The following is a 7,509-nucleotide window of genomic DNA, read 5'->3' on the forward strand; positions in this document are numbered from 1 at the left end:
TTTTGACCAGAGTCCTATGGGCCTTGGTCAAAAGTAGCGCACTATATAGGGGATAGGGTGCCATTTGGGACAGCCAGGCCTGTGCGCTCTATTAGCTTGTGATAGCACTGGACTGTAGTTCAAGAGGGCCGTTCAGAATCTGAACATTGTGGACATGGTCAGCTTTGCTTTAGTTTAGATTGACATTTCCACGATTTAACTCAGGAACCACTAACATAATGTAGCTGTGGTCGTGCGGTTTTCACAGACATCCTCCCTTATATCCACTGTAGACCACAGATGAGACCACCGAGTCTGTGCTGCACACTGACTGTTACACTGTCCCTCTCCTCACTCAGAAGTGCTTACTGTACACGTTGATGACTCATGCCATCAGTCCTCTAGGTATGGAGGAGGGCCTCAGTGCACTACGGTCTGCAGGGAGATATGACACGTGAAGGCTGGCAAACTGTTATTATTACCACTACTACATTTTCTCCAATAATTTCCTCATTGCAGAACAGGAAACCGTTTTAGCTGCTATTTGGTAGGAAGTGAATTCCGATAGTTAGATAGATAGGGTGGGAAACCTTAGGACAGTCTACGGTGCCTCAGTTAGAAAGCTCTGGACACATCTTTCTGTATCATATTGTAGCAGTACTCCTCTTGATACCTCTTTATCCAGCCTGCCTGCTTAAATAACTGGAGAAGAGCTACTGCACCACTCAGTGGTGAACTGAACACTACACAGTGCCTTGCAAAAGTATTCATCCCCCTTGGCGTTTTTCCTATTTTGTTGCATTACAACCTGTAATATTACATTGATTTTTATTTGGATTTCATGTAATAGACATACACAAAATAGTCCAAATTGGTGAAGTGAAATGAAAAAAATAACTGGTGCGTGCATATGTATTCACCCCCTTTGCTATGAAGACCCTAAATAAGATCTGGTGCAACCAATTACCTTCAGAAGTCACATAATTAGTTAAATAAAGTCCACCTGTGTGCAATCTAAGTGTCACATGATCTGTCACATGATCTCAGTATTTATACACCTGTTCTGAAAGGCCCCAGAGTCTGCAACACCACTAAGCAAGAGGCACCACCAAGCAAGTGGCACCATGAAGACCAAGGAGCTCTCCAAACAGGTCAGGGACAAAGTTGTGGAAAAGTACAGATCAGGGTTGGGTTATAAAAAAATATCCGAAACTTTGAACATCCAACGGAGCACCATTAAATCCATTATTAAAAAATTGAAAGAATATGGCACCACAACAAACCTGCCAAGAGAGGGCCGCCCACCAAAACTCATAGACCAGGCAAGGAGGGCATTAATCAGAGAGGCAACAAAGAGACCAAAGATAACCCTGAAGGAGCTGCAAAGCTCCACAGCGGAGATTGGAGTATCTGTCCATAGGACCACTTTAAGCTGTACACTCCACAGAGCTGGGCTTTATGGAAGAGTGGCCAGAAAAAAGCCATTGCTTAAAGACAAAAATAAGCAAACACGTTTGGTGTTCGCCAAAAGGCATGTGGGAGACTCCCCAAACATATGGAAGAAGGTACTCTGGTCAGATGAGACTAAAATTGAGCTTTTTGGCCATCAAGGAAAACGCTATGTCTGGCGCAAACCCAACACCTCTCATCACCCCGAGAACACCATCCCCACAGTGACGCATGGTGGTGGCAGCATCATGCTGTGGGGATGTTTTTCATCGGCAGGGATCGGGAAACTGGTCAGAATTGAAGGAATGATGGATGGCGTTAAATACAGGGAAATTCTTGAGGGAAACCTCTTTCAGTCTTCCAGAGATTTGAGACTGGGACGGAGGTTCACCTTCCAGCAGGACAATGACCCTAAGCATACTGCTAAAGCAACACTTGAGTGGTTTAAGGGGAAACATTTAAATGTCTTGGAATGACCTAGTCAAAGCCCAGACCTCAATCCAATTGAGAATCTGAGGTATGACTTAAAGATTGCTATACACCAGCGGAACCCATCCAACTTGAAGGAGCTGGAGCAGTTTTGCCTTGAAGAATGGGCAAAAATCCCAGTGGCTAGATGTGCCAAGCTTATAGAGACATACCCCAAGAAACTTGCAGCTGTAATTGCTACAAAAGGTGGCTCTACAAAGTATTGACTTTGTGGGGGTGAATAGTTATGCATGCTCAAGTTCTGTTTTTTTGTCTTATTTCTTGTTTGTTTCACAAGAAAAAATATTTTACATCTTCAAAGTGGTAGGCATGTTGTGTAAATCAAATGATACAAACCCCTCCAAAATCCATTTTAATTCCAGGTTGTGTAAGGCAACAAAATAGGAAAAATGCCAAGGGGGGTGAATACTTTCGCAAGCCACTGTAGTTGTAGTCTGCATTTCTTCCTGTATTCCCTCAATAGAATAAGAGAATGTTTCAGGATAAGCTGTTCTTTACCACAAGCTGTGGGTTGCCGTGCCAACGGAGGCCGACCTTTAACCTCACCCACACTTTGGGGAGTTAGGAAAATATTGTTGCTCATGTAAAAATTGATGTATACAAATGTGTAATTTCAAGACTGTTCTAATATTACATCTGCATGTTAGTGGTACTGTAACTTACAAGTTTAAAATGCAACCGATTTGCCAAAGATGGCTGTGAATGAAGCCTACATGCTATAAATAAATATTAGTCAGTTAACTCTCGACAAGGTATATGCTTTAAAGAAATATTGATGGTTCTTGTTAATATAACTGTATAACTTTAATGACTGAATATTACGTCAACTTTTGTATGACAGGTATAACTGTATTATCCATTGCACCATGTATAAACACATTAAATATCAATTTGTTTGGCTAATATAATAGTGTACTGTATACTGTAGGTACACTGGTAGCATGTGGTAACATTACACAATGCTTGGTGGTGGTGAATGCGCTCGCATATCAGGATTTCAGAACTCCTCTGATTTCATCATTCAGACATGTTTGACACAGTCATGCATTATTGAGAACCAAATAAAGATCAGAAAATGGAAGCTGTTGACTGTTACAAGCTATTCACTCTGCCAAGGAACTCAAATCAAATGTTCAAATCAAATTTTATTGGTCACATACAGGTAGACCATCATTGTAAATAAGAATTTGTTCTTAACTGACTTGCCTAGTTAAATAGAAAAAAATACACATTGTTGACCAGAGTCAATACTCTCTAGTTAGTGTCAGGGCATTTGGTTGGACTGACCGGCTGACTGACTGACATGGGGCTGAGAGTCAGGGGTTTGTCAGCATCCCTGAGTGGAGGAGGCTCCTCTGTCGTTGACAGTGATTGGATTGTGTGTGGTGGGCAGCAGACTGATAATGATGGAGATGCTATTGACGTTCTCTCAGGGAGGAAGAGCACACACTGCACAGCAGTGGACCTGCATCAAGCAGAGTAAAGACGTTGTCAGCAGGCAGCTGCTCACGAACTGCTGTGTCTGTGGGACTCTGCTATTTCATGTAGTGACAGGACATCAATATCCTCAGAGAGCCTTGAACTGAACACACCACAGCTAGAGTTGTCATTCAACACTCCCCGTTTGGCCTAGTATTCTATAGTCAGCCTGTAGGCCTACCTCACGAGCAGTAAAGTTATTCTGTGACGTTTTGTAAATGCCCTAATCAGATGAATAACTGAAATGCAAAACAAAAATTGTATTTTTTATTTAACCAGGTATGGTCTCTCAGAATGAGCTTGATCTGAGTTGGCAACCATAATCATGATACCTGTCTTTACATTAACTCACCCTGTGTGTGTGTGTGTGTGTGTGTGTGCGTGCGTGCGTGCGTGCGTGCGTGCGTATGTATGTATATATATAGACCTGAGGCAGAACATTGAGGGCTCAGGCCATGGCAGAGAGCCAGGGTATAGGACAGGAGTAGGTAGGATATGTTTGAAGCTGGCTGCAGTTCTGCCTTCCCCTCTGTCTCTAACTCCATTACCATGCCATATTTCTCTCCCATTATTTCATTAAGGTTCATTTGCCTGCAGAGATGCCCAAGTAAAAGCTTACATATGCTTTTCTTTATCCTACCACTCTGGGTTTCCAAACCAGACCAATGTGATTTGTGGGCAGTGCACAGATGTCTCTCTGTAGATGCCTGTGGAAATGAAGCAGCGAATGCAGCCGATTCTATTATCATCTTAATGAAGAGTTCTGAAGTTGACAAAAGAATGAAGAGGATTTTTTCCCTATAGCCATTTTGTGCTCTGTGTGACCCTAAAATACCCCCATTTGAGACGGCCAGTATGGGTGATCTGCATCAGTTTAACCTGGTGGGGGGGGGGGCTTTGACCTCTGACGCATCAGGATGCCTGAGTGAGACATGGGTGGTGGCAGGTCATGAAATAATGAACACAGTCACTGGCTTTTTGTTCCCAGAGAAAATGTATTATTTGAGAGCAGGTTGGGATGGGTTAAGTTATGGCTGTGGTGACAAGGGGAGGAGGGCGTGGGGGGGGCTGGGGAGGCCTCAGGGCAGGAAGCAGGCTGTCCACCCAGTCCCAGTGGAAATCCCTGACCTATAGGGAGGAATGACAGGCATGCAGGGTGCTGTGGGCCAATCCCTGACCTATAGGGAGGAATGACAGGCATGCAGGGTGCTGTGGGCCAATCCCTGACCTATAGGGAGGAATGACAGGCATGCAGGGTGCTGTGGGCCAATCCCTGACCTATAGGGAGGAATGACAGGCATGCAGGGTGCTGTGGGCCAATCCCTGACCTATAGGGAGGAATGACAGGCATGCAGGGTGCTGTGGGCCAATCCCTGACCTATAGGGAGGAATGACAGGCATGCAGGGTGCTGTGGGCCAATCCCTGACCTATAGGGAGGAATGACAGGCATGCAGGGTGCTGTGGGCCAATCCCTGACCTATAGGGAGGAATGACAGGCATGCAGGGTGCTGTGGGCCAATCCCTGACCTATAGGGAGGAAGGACAGGCATGCAGGGTGCTGTGGGCCAATCCCTGACCTATAGGGAGGAATGACAGGCATGCAGGGTGCTGTGGGCCAATCCCTGACCTATAGGGAGGAATGACAGGCATGCAGGGTGCTGTGGGCCAATCCCTGACCTATAGGGAGGAATGACAGGCATGCAGGGTGCTGTGGGCCAATCCCTGACCTATAGGGAGGAATGACAGGCATGCAGGGTGCTGTGGGCCAATCCCTGACCTATAGGGAGGAATGACAGGCATGCAGGGTGCTGTGGGCCAATCCCTGACCTATAGGGAGGAATGACAGGCATGCAGGGTGCTGTGGGCCAGGCAGGGACACATAGCCACACATTGGAAATGCACTAACGTACGCACACATACAGTGAGGGAAAAAAGTATTTGATCCCCTGCTGATTTTGTACGTTTGCCCACTGACAAAGACATGATCAGTCTATAATTTAATGGTAGGTTTATTTGAACAGTGAGAGACAGAATAACAACATAAAAATCCAGAAAAATACATGTCAAAAATTTAATAAATTGATTTGAATTTTAATGAGGGAAATAAGTATTTGACCCCTCTGGAAAACATTACTTAGTACCTGGTGGCAAAACCCTTGTTGGCAATCACAGAGGTCAGACGTTTCTTGTAGTTGGCCACCAGGTTTGCACACATCTCAGGAGGGATTTTGTCCCACTCCTCTTTGCAGATCTTCTCCAAGTCATTAAGGTTTCGAGGCTGACATTTGGCAACTCGAACCTTCAGCTCCCTCCACAGATTTTCTATGGGATTAAGGTCTGGAGACTGGCTAGGCCACTCCAGGACCTTAATGTGCTTCTTCTTGAGCCACTCCTTTGTTGCCTTGGCCGTGTGTTTTGGGTCATTGTCATGCTGGAATACCCATCCACGACCCATTTTCAATGCCCTGGCTGAGGGAAGGAGGTTCTCACCCAAGATTTGACGGTACATGGCCCCGTCCATCGTCTCTTTGATGCGGTGAAGTTGTCCTGTCCCCTTAGCAGAAAAACACCCCCAAAGCATAATGTTTCCACCTCCATGTTTGATGGTGGGGATGGTGTTCTTGGGGTCATAGGCAGCATTCCTCCTCCTCCAAACACGGCGAGTTGAGTTGATGCCAAAGAGCTCGATTTTGGTCTCTTCTGACCACAACACTTTCACCCAGTTCTCCTCTTAATCATTCAGATGTTCACTGGCAAACTTCAGACAGCCCTGTATATGTGCTTTCTTGAGCAGGGGGACCTTGTGGGCGCTGCAGGATTTCAGTCCTTCACGGCGTAGTGTGTTACCAATTGTTTTCTTGGTGACTATGGTCCCAGCTGCCTTGAGATCATTATAATATAATAATATAATATGCCATTTAGCAGACGCTTTTATCCAAAGCGACTTACAGTCACGTGTGCATACATTTTTACGTATGGGTGGTCCCGGGGATCGAACCCACTACCCTGGCGTTACAAGCGCCATGCTCTACCAATTGAGCTACAAGATCCTCCCGTGTAGTTCTGGGCTGATTCCTCACCGTTCTCATGATCATTGCAACTCCACGAGGTGAGATCTTGCATGGAGCCCCAGGCCGAGGGAGATTGACAGTTCTTTTGTGTTTCTTCCATTTGCGAATAATTGCACCAGCTGTTGTCACCTTCTCACCAAGCTACTTGGTGATGGTCTTGTAGCCCATTCCAGCCTTGTGTAGGTCTACAATCTTGTCCCTGACATCCTTGGAGAGCTCTTTGGTCTTGGCCATGGTGGAGAGTTTGGAATCTGATTGATTGATTGCTTCTGTGGACAGGTGTCTTTTATACAGGTAACAAGCTGAGATTAGGAGCACTCCCTTTAAGAGTGTGCTCCTAATCTCAGCTCGTTACCTGTATAAAAGACACTTGGGAGCCAGAAATCTTTCTGATTGAGAGGGGGTCAAATACTTATTTCCCTCATTAAAATGCAAATCAATTTATAACATTTTTTACATGCGTTTTTCTGGATTTTTTTGTCGTTATTCTGTCTCTCACTGTTCAAATAAACCTACCATTAAAATTATAGACTGATCATTTCTTTGTCAGTGGACAAACGTACAAAATCAGCAGGGGATGAAATACTTTTTTCCCTCACTGTGCGCACACACAATACAGGGGCCTTATTCCAATCAGTGGCGGTCGGTGCCGTTTAAGATGAGGGATAAGTATAAAACATTTTATGAGCATGGCCTTATTTCTATTACAGCATATTGGATGATTGTCATTCATATTCCATTCACCCAGCTCAATGTAACATTGATAGGTTTAGGCTACTCTAATTTTCCCTATACCCATCATGAGGTTGCTACAACCTAGCCTATGAATGAAAGTTTACAACGTAGGTGCACAGGTCGAGAGAAATTTGAGTAATCAAGGTGACAGAGTGACACATTCAATACCGCCTTGCACACTCTTGCCTGCATCTAGCTGATATAGGGTGTAATCATTAGTCCAACAGTTGCAAACAAGAGTTTCTATTGGACAAATTAATGTATGTTTATCCCCTTTTCGTTGTTTGTTTCCGTTTAAGAAATTTT

Source organism: Coregonus lavaretus, assembly GCF_964263955.1.
Source record: "Coregonus lavaretus genome assembly, contig: HAP1_SCAFFOLD_166, whole genome shotgun sequence".
Classification (NCBI taxonomy): domain Eukaryota; kingdom Metazoa; phylum Chordata; class Actinopteri; order Salmoniformes; family Salmonidae; genus Coregonus; species Coregonus lavaretus.